The sequence below is a fragment of the Moschus berezovskii genome, chromosome 4, assembly GCF_049115385.1.
Source record: "Moschus berezovskii isolate FMDL1 chromosome 4, NW_MosBer_1.0, whole genome shotgun sequence".
Lineage (NCBI taxonomy): Eukaryota > Metazoa > Chordata > Mammalia > Artiodactyla > Moschidae > Moschus > Moschus berezovskii.
Window position 1 is genome coordinate 103891979 of NC_142463.1, and position 10232 is coordinate 103902210.

Here is a 10232-nt window from a genome sequence, read left to right on the forward strand (position 1 = left end):
CGCATGAGGTGGCCAAAGTATTGCAGTTTCAGCTTTAGCATCAGTCCTTCCAATGAACACCCAGGATTGATCTCCTCTAGAATGGACTGGTTGGATCTCCTTGCAGTCCAAGGGACTCTCAAGAGTCTTCTCCAACACCACAGTTCAAAAGCATCAATTCTTCGGCGATCGTCCCCTTTAGTCAATAGTAAATTAATAGACTTTTATATTCCTTTCTCTCAAAAGAAAAAATAATTAACAATTTTTTAAAGTGAGTCAGATTTTTCCCCCTTTGGGTCATATACTTTTAGTAGAAAGCACTCTATTTTGCTGTATCTAATAATGTTTTGTAAGTCTTTTGGTGTCTGATTTCTTTCCAGTGGGGTTAAGGAGGAAGGCAGGCAGCCTTGGGCAAGGTTCCAGAGGCTCGGAGGACTTGAGTAAGGTATTTACTCACAGCAGCTGGGAGGGAATGAAGCCAGAGGGTGAGTGTAAAACTATACTAGGGAGGTCTGGCAGGGGTTAATTATTAATCTGGAGAAGCCAAACCTTGTCATCAAGTCCAAGGGGCAAATTGAGAGCCAAAAATAGAAGATGAAGTCAGAGACCAAGAACTCAGTAAACTTAAGTTCCATGATTAAGGCAGGTATGAGGTGAAAGAGTCCAGTATAGAATGAAATAGACTGAGCCCCAGAGCTCCCTGTTGTGGAATGAGCAAACAAAAGCTAAGCCCAGGTCAGGTTTAGTGAAAAAGACATGACAGCAGCAGCCCTTAAAGGAATCCAGGCTCTAGTACTCAATTAATACTTTTCAGATGATGAAATTACTTATTAATTAGTCAAAAATATGTATGAAGAATATATAAGATATATGAGAATATGTTTATGTAAGTCAGTAGCTTTCCTGAAGAGAGGCGGAAGGGAAGAAAACGTATGAACGTGGACATTTAAAGTTTACTAATTGCAGGCACAGTGGCTACTCTCGACTTTCTCTTGCCACCAAATGCAACATCTAACCCAGGCATTTCAACAGTTTCAACTGTTGTTAAAAAAAAAAAAAAAAACAGCTTCTTATTCCAAAATGAAGAACAATCTAGCATATCTGTCTCTTTTTTAAAAAATTATTCTTCCTGCTTCGCTACCCAAGCGTCTGGAACTTGGAATGGAAGTAGTGATGAGTCAGGGTTAGTTCCACAGTCTTCATCTGTAACAAATACCATAAAATCTCCCGCCTAATTCCAAAGCAGCTGATCTGGCTGAGGGAGCAACTCCAGCCCTTGGTCCCTGTCCACACGTGCTCATGTGACTAGAGCATGTATTTCATGTGGATCTCAGACCCTGGTCTGACCTGGAAATTCATTGGAAATAGACCTGTGGGCATAGAGAGATTTCACAGGCCATATAATGACATCTTATCACCATGTCTCTAAAACAGGCTTTGCAAATCACAAACAACACATGGGAGTCTATCCCCTGGGCAGGTCAGTGAGGAGTTGCTCTCCATTTACCTTCAGTTTTATTAAGCCCTCTATTATCTCACTGGATTCATCTTAGGTTCAATAGTAGCTATGTTTTTAAGACCCAAGGGAGAAAAAAAATCTCAAAGCACCCAATTACTATAAACTTTGAAGAGTCTCTTTCCTAAAAGGCCAGAACATTATCCTCAGAATCAGCAGCCTCAGCTAAGGAATTTTCACTGTTGTTCAGTTGCTAAGTCGTTGCTAAGTTGTGTCCAACTCTTTGTGACCCGACCCCATGGACTGCAGCACGCCAGGCTTCCCTGTCCTTCACTGTCTATTGGAGTTTGCTCAGATTCATGTCCATTAAGTTGGTGATGCCATTCAATCATCTCATCCTCTGCCTCCCCCTTCTCCTGCCTTCAGTCTTTCCCAGCATCAGGGTCTTTTCCTCCAGCTAAGGAATATTAGAATTCAATAAGATTTTGTTTGCCATTTTTGTGGCAAGAGGTTTATCACAATTAAATGATAGCTGGTAGTGGAAAACTAGACACTAGAAAAGACAAAGTGATGCCTCTTACCTGGTGTATAGTCTAAAAGCACAATCAGGAGGGACTATTGACAGAAATACAGAAAGGTGCAGTAACCTGACCTAGTGACAGCCATACTTCCTGCTTATTCCTACAGATGTCAATGACTGATGATAGGATTTAACTTTTAGCGAAGAACTACCTCCTTCCTAGTTGGAACACAACAGTTACATCAGTTCTAGGAAGATGAAAGGTAATGATTTCTCAATGGAGCACCACACTTAGCACAAAATTAACACACAATAAAGTCCTTTCCAAGCATTTATTTGCATAAGGCAATGGGCTAAGTATTCCTTTCCACTAGTCAAATCTAGTCCCTACTTAGTTTTTCTAAGCCCCTATGATCTATTTTAGATCACAAATTCTATGTCCTTTCAGAGCCATTTTCATTTTTGTTGTCAAGGATGAGACCGTAGCAAACAATAATGTCTGGGGTAACAGTTTTTCTGCCAGGAGCTTGTCCCTGATTATTGCCTCTGCACACTGGGGAATAAAGAATCTCACAGGCTTATGAGGGAACATTAGCTTAAATAGGAGGGGAACAATAAAGAGGATAAGGGATTTGAGTACAAGGTGATAAAGCCTAGGAACAGATGGCTTGATGAGGAACACTGCTGCTGCTGCTAAGTCGCTTCGGTCGTGTCCGACTGTGTGCGACCCCATAGACGGAAGCCCACCAGGCTCCTCCGTCCCTGGGATTCTCCAGGCAAGAACACTGGAGTGGGTTGCCATTTCCCTCTCCAATGTAGGAAAGTGAAAAGTGAAAGTGAAGTCGCTCAATTGTGCCGACTCTTAGCGACCCCATGGACTGCAGCCTACCAGGCTCCTCCGTCCATAGGATTCTCCAGGCAAGAGCACGGGAGTAGGGTGCCATTGCCTTCTCCTGATGAGGAACACTAAAGAAGACGAAAGATACCGATTCCTATGCTGCTTTCCATGTTCTTCACAAAAACTAGAAAAATTATTTTTGATCTTTTAGGAGATCAGCCTGAGAGACATTATATGACAAGAATTGTAATGACATAAATATAACTATTGAGAACAAATATCTCAATAAATAGCAAAAATTGCAGCTATCATTTTAGAGTGTATTACATGCCAGGCATAGAAAGCTAAAGGATTGATGATGCTTTTCTTACTTAATCCTCTCAGCAATTCTTTTAATTCTGAGTCTTCAGTGACGTTTTATAAGACACCAAAACCTGATCTGAGCTGAGGTGTGGACGGTGGGTACACTATATGAGTGACCTCAAGAGGAACTGACTGGAATCAGGGACTCCAATGTCTTCAGGACTGTCTATAGCTTTTGTTAAGAATGAAAAAAGTAGGGAAAACCACTCGACCATTCTGGTGTGACCTAAATCAAATCCCTTACCATTATACAGTGGAACTGAGAAATAGATTTAAGGGACTAGATCTGATAGACAGAGTGTCTGATGAACTATGGACGGAGGTTCATGACATTGTACAGGAGACAGGGATCAAGACCATCCCCAAGAAAAAGAAATGCAAAAAAGCAAAATGGTTGTCTGAAGAGGCCTTAAAAATAGCTGAGAAAAGAAGAGAAGCTAAAGGCAAAGGAGAAAAGGAAAGATATACCCATTTGAATGCTGAGTTCCAAAGAATAGCAAGGAGAGATAAGAAAGCCTTCCTCAGTGATCAGTGCAAAGAAATAGAGGAAAACAACAGAATAGGAAAGGCTAGAGATCTCTTCAAGAAAATAAGAGATACCAAGGGAACATTTCATGCAAAGATGGGCTCAGTAAAGGACAGAACCGGTATGGACCTAACAGAAGCAAAAGATACTAAGAAGAGGTGGCAAGAATACACAGAAGAGCTGTACAAAAAAGATCTTCACGACCCAGATAATCACGATGGTGTGATCACTCACCTAGAGCCAGACATCCTGGAATGTGAAGTCAAGTGGGCCTTAGGAAGCATCACTACAAACAAAGCTAGTGGAGGTGATGGAATTCCAGTTGAGCTATTTCAAATCCTAAAGATGATGCTATGAAAGTGCTACACCCAATATGCCAGAAAATTTGGAAAGCTCAGCAGTGGCCACAGGACTGGAAAAGGTCAGTTTTCATTCCAATCCCAAAGAAAGGCAATGCCAAAGAATGCTCAAACTACCACACATTTGCACTCATCTCACATGCTTCCAAAGTAATGCTCAAAATTCTCCAAGTCAGGAGAACCGTGAACTTCCAGATGTTCAAGCTGGTTTTAGAAAAGGCAGAGGAACCAGAGATCAAATTGCCAACATCTGCTGGATCATTGAAAAAGCAAGAGAGTTCAAGAAAAACATCTATTTCTGCTTCATTGACTATGCCAAAGCCTTTGACTGTATGGATCACAACAAACTGTGGAAAATTCTGAAAGAGATGGGAATCCCAGACCACCTGACCTGCCTCTTGAGAAATCTGTATGCAGGTCAGAAAGCAATAGTTAGAACTGGACATGGAACAACAGACTGGTTCCAAATAGGAAAAGGAGTACGTCAAGGCTGTATATTGTCACCCTGCTTATTTAACTTCTGTGCAGAGTACATCATGAGAAATGCTGGGCTGGATGAAGCACAAGCTGGAATCAAGATTGCCAGGAGAAATATCAATAACCTCAGATATGCAGATGACACCACCCTTATGGCAGAAAGTGAAGAAGAACTAAAGAGCCTCTTGATGGAAGTGAAAGAGGAGAGTGAAAAGGTTGGCTTAAAACTCAACATTCAGAAAACTAAGATCATGGCATCCGGTCCCATCACTTCATGGAAAATAGATGGGAAAACAGTGGAAACAGTGGCAGACTTTATTTATTTGGTCTCCAAAATCACTGCAGATGCTGATTGCAGCCATGAAATTAAAAGACGCTTACTCCTTGGAAAGTTATGACCAACCTCAGTTCAGTTCAGTTCAGTTCAGTCGCTCAGTCGTGTCCGACTCTTCCCGACCCCATGAATCACAGCATGCCAGGCCTCCCTGTCCATCACCAACTCCCAGAGTTCACTCAAACTCATGTCCATCGAGTTGGTGATGCCATCCAGCCATCTCATTCTCTGTCATCCCCTTCTCCTCCCACCGCCAATCCTTCCCAGCATCAGAGTCTTTTCCAGTGAGTCAACTCGTCGCATGAGGTGGCCAAAGTATTGGAGTTTCAGCTTTAGCATCAGTCCTTCCAATGACCAACCTAGACAGCATATTAAAAAGCAGAGACATTGCTTTGCCAACAAAGGTCCAGCTAGTCAAAGCTATGATTTTTCTGGTAGTCATGTATGGATGTGAGGGTTGGACTATAAAGAAAACTGAGTGCTAAAGAATTGATGATTTTGAACTGTGGTGTTGGAGAAGACTCTTCAGAGTCCCTTGGACTGTAAGGAGATCCAACCAGTCCATCCTAAAGGAGATCAGTCCTGAGTGTTCATTGGAAGGACTGATGTTGAAGCTGAAACTCCAATACTTTGGCCACCTGATGGGAAGAGCTGACTCATTGGAAAAGACCTTGATGCTGGGAAAGATTGAAGGCAGGAGGAGAAGGGGATGATAGAGGATGAGATGGTTGGATGGCATCACCGACTCAATGGACATGAGTTTGAGTAAGCTCCAGGAGTTGGTGATGGACAGGGAGGCCTGGCATGCTGCAGTCCATGGGGTTGCAAAGAGCTGGACACAACTGAGTGACTGAACTGAACTTAGCTGAAAGTTCTTTCTACATTTGAGCTTTATTCTATCCCAGCACAGACTGACTTCTTTCACCCAAGAGGGAATAACAACTCCAAAGCCTCATGTCTCACAGTGCTCACCACCAGAGTAGGTGGAGACCAGCTTTCTCTGTCCAAGTTAAATAAATCTGGATTAATAGTTCTTATTGAAGCATGCAGTGGGTCTGATGCCCATCATCAGATCAATTAATTATGTCTATTGTTGGGGATGGTGAAATATGTTTGGGTCACATGTCCGGCCTAGACCAGAGTGTGGCCAGTGACGTGGAGTCATATAAGAACATGGAAGGGGACTTCCCTGGTGGTCCAGTGGTTAGGACTCTGAGTTTCCACTGCAGGGGATGAGGGCTCCATCTCTGATCAGAAACAAGGGTCCTGCAGCACACCACTCAGCCCAGCCCAAAAAGCAAGAAAGAAAGAACATGGAAGCCTCCTTAAGAATTACGTGACTAGTAGATGAAAATAGAACAATGTTTCACATTAATCATGCAAGATCTTTTTTGGATCCACCTCCTAAAGTAATGAAAAATTAAAAAAATAAACTGGATTTAATTAAACTTAAAAGCTTTCGCATAGCAAAGGAAACCAGAAACAAAACAAAATGACAACCCTCAGAATGGGAGAAGGTATTTGCAAACAAAGCAACTGACAAAGGATTAATTTCCAAAATGTACAAACAGCTCACACAACTCAATATCAAAAAACAAATAACTCAGTCAAAAAATGGGGGAGATGTAAATAGACATTTCTCCAAAGAAGACATACAGAAATGGCCAAAAAACACATGAAAAGATGCTCAACATCACTAATTATTAGAGAAATGAAAATCAAAACTACAGTGAAGTATTACCTCAAACCAATCAGTATGGCCTTCATAAACAAATCTACAACAATAAATCCTGGAGAGGGTGTGGAGAAAAGGGAACCCTCCTACATTGTTGGTGGGAATTTTTCTGTCAGTATAGAAAACAGTATGGAGGTTCCTTTAAAAAACGAAAGATAGAACTACTATATGACCCAGCAATACCACTCCTAGGCATATATCCAGAGAAAACCATAATTTGAAAAGGCGTATTCACCCTGATATTCATTCAGTTCACTCAGTTCAGTCACTCAGTCATGTCTGACTCTTTGGGACCCCATGGACTGCAGCATGCCAAGCTTCCCTGTCCACCTCCAACTCCAGGAGCTTACTCAAACTCATGTCCATTGAGTTGATGATGCCATCCAACCATCTCATCCCCTTCTCCTCCTGCCTTCAATCTTTCCCAGCATCAGGGTCTTTTCCAATGAGTCAGTTCTTCCCATCAGGTGACCAAAAACTTGGAGTTTTAGCTTCAGCATCAGTTCTTCCAATGAATATTCAGGGCTGATTTCCTTTAGGATGGACTGGTTGGATCTCCTTGCAGTCCAAGGGGCTCTCAAGAATCTTCTCCAACTCCACAGTTCAAAAGCATCAATTCTTCTGCGCTCATCTTTCTTTATAGTCCAACTCTCACATCCATACAAAAATCATAGCTTTGACTAGCTGGACCTTTGTTGGCAAAGTAATGTCTCTGCTTTTTAATATGCTGTCTAGGTTGGTCACAACTTTCCTTCCAAGGAGTAAGCGTCTTTTAATTTCATGGCTGCAGTCACCATCTGCAGTGATTTTGGAGACCAAAAAAATAAAGTCTGCCACTGTTTCCACTGTTTTCCCATCTATTTGCCATGAAGTGATGAGACCGGATGCCATGATCTTAGTTTTCTGAATGTTGAGTTTTAAGCCAACCTTTTCACTCTCCTCTTTCACTTTCCTCAAGAGGCTTTTTAGTTCCTCTTCACTTTCTGCCATAAGGGTGGTGTCATCTGCATATCTGAGGTTATTGATATTTCTCCCGGCAATCTTGATTCAGCCCAGCTTCATCCAGCCCAGCATTTCTCATAATGTACTCTGCTGCTGCTAAGTCACTTCAGTTGTGTCTGACTCTGTGCAACCCCATAGACAGCAGCCCACCAGGCTCCCCTGTCCCTGGGATTCTCCAGGCAAGAACACTGGAGTGGGTTGCCATTTCCTTCTCCAATGCATGAAAGTGAAAAGTGAAAGTGCAGTCGCTCAGTCATGTCCGACTCTTCGCAACCCCATGGACTGCAACCTACCAGGCTCCTCCACCCATGGGATTTTCCAGGCAAGAGTACCGTAGTGGGATGCCATCACCTTCTCCGCATCAGAGGGCAGACAGAATGAAAACCACAATCACAGAAAACTAGTCAAACTAATCACATGGACCACAGCCTTGTCTAACTCAATGAAAAAACTATGAGCCATGCTGTGTAGGGCCACCCAAGATGGACAGGTCATGGTAGAGAGTTCTGACAAAACGTCGTCCACTGGAGAAGGGAATGGCAAACCACTTCAGTATTCTTGCCTTGAGAACCCCATGAACAGTATGATGTTCATTACAGCACTATTGACAATAGGCAGGACATGGAAGCAACCTAAATATCTATTGACAAAGGAATGGATAAAGAAGTGGTACATATATTCAATGGTATATTGGTGGTAGTTTAGTCTCTAAGTCATATCCAACCCTTGCAACTCCATGCACTGTAGCCCAGCAGGCTCCTCTGTCCATGGGATTCTCCATGCAAGAATACTGGAGTGGATTGCCATTTCCTTCTCCCGGGGATCTTCCCAACCCAGCAATTGAACCCAGGTCTCCTGCATTGCAGGCAGATTCTTTACCAACTGAGCTACAAGGGAAGTTTCTCAATGGTATATTACTCAGCCATAAAAAGAAATGATATAGTGCTATTTGCAGAGACATGGCTGGACTTAGAGACTATTACATGGAGTGAAGTAAGTCAGAAAGAGAAAAACAAACATCGTGTAATGTTGCTGATATGTGGAATCTAGAAAAATGAAACAGATGAACTTCCTAGAAAAGCAGAAATAGAGTCACAGATACAGAGAACAAACTTATGGTTATCAAGGCAGTAAGAAGGAGTGGGATAAATTGGGAGATTAGAATTGACATACATATACCACTATGTATAAAATAGGTCACTAATGAGAACCTACTGTTTAGCACAGGAGACTCTACTTGATGATCTGTGGTGACCTAAATGGGAAATCTAAAAAAGAGTAGATATATACATATGTTTATAACTGATTCACTTTACCGTACAGCAGAAACTAACATAATATTGTAAAGCAACTAAACTCCAGTAAAAATTACCAAAAAATTAATTCTCTATTGAAGGGAATTTGTATAGTACCACACTCTTCATTAAATTTGTGATATTCAATGTAAAATAGAAGTATTGACAATGTGATGCCAGCTAAATTATTAATTTTAAGTCCTATTTTTACTATATTGTAGTATTTATGTTATAGTTTCAAAGATCATTTTAATTTTCTAGGTGCTATTTGTTAATATGATTAAAATAACTTCTTATTTGGTCAAAAAACAACATGTGATTAGAAAAGGAGATGTGGTCAGGGGTTTGTGTTCATATTTGGAACAAAACAATATAGGGGAAGCAGAGTGGGGAGAGTTCTATAGGGCTGTGAGGGGATCTGGAGAGTTCAAGCAATATGACCTTCAGTGGAAGCTTTCCTGTGTTCCTCAAAGAAAGAAAGAAAGATCGTGCTAAGTCGTATCTGACTCTTGCGATCCCATGAACTCTAGCCTGGCAGGTTTCTCCGTCCCTGGGATTCTCCAGACAAGAATACTGGAGTGGGTTGCCATTTCCTTCTCCAAAGGGAGGAGGAAAAAAATGAAGAAGCACATGTTCCCTACGTTTAGAACATTTCTTAGGCACTGCACACAACTATGGGCTTCCCAGGTGGTGCTAGTGATAAAGAACCCGTTAGCTGATTCAGGAGACACAAGAGACACGGATTTGACCCCTGAGCTGGAAAGATCGCCTGGAGAAGGACAAGGCAACCCACTCCAACATTCCTGCCTGGAGAATCCCATGGACAGAGGAGCTACAGTCCACAGGGTCACAAAGAGTCAGACACGACTGAAGTGACTTAGCAGGCATGCATGTACAGTATTTCTGCTTACATTATTGGCCAGACCTTGGTCACATGATGACACCCAGCTGCAAAGAAAGTTCATAAATGTAAATGTATTATTTATTCTAGATAACCGTTTGCCAACTTAAAATAAGAAGCTCTTTTACTAAGGAAGAAGATCAGAAGGAATAGTAGAAGAAAACTAGCAAAGTATGTCACAGACCATGCAATGAATATTTACTATTTTGTCTCAATATAGCAGTACTTATCTTCTTTGAGAAACCTTTTTTTCCAACTGCAACCAAGTGATATTGGAAGGACTTGCCAATAATAGTATTCCACTTCACTGGCCACAGAAACGAGTTCCTGATCCAAGTTGTTTCAAACATAACATCACATACCCTTTGACCTCAGTGATTAACACAAAGTTGACACAACCCAAATTCCCTCCCTAGAATTTTTTAGTTGGATTTTTCATGGGTTATG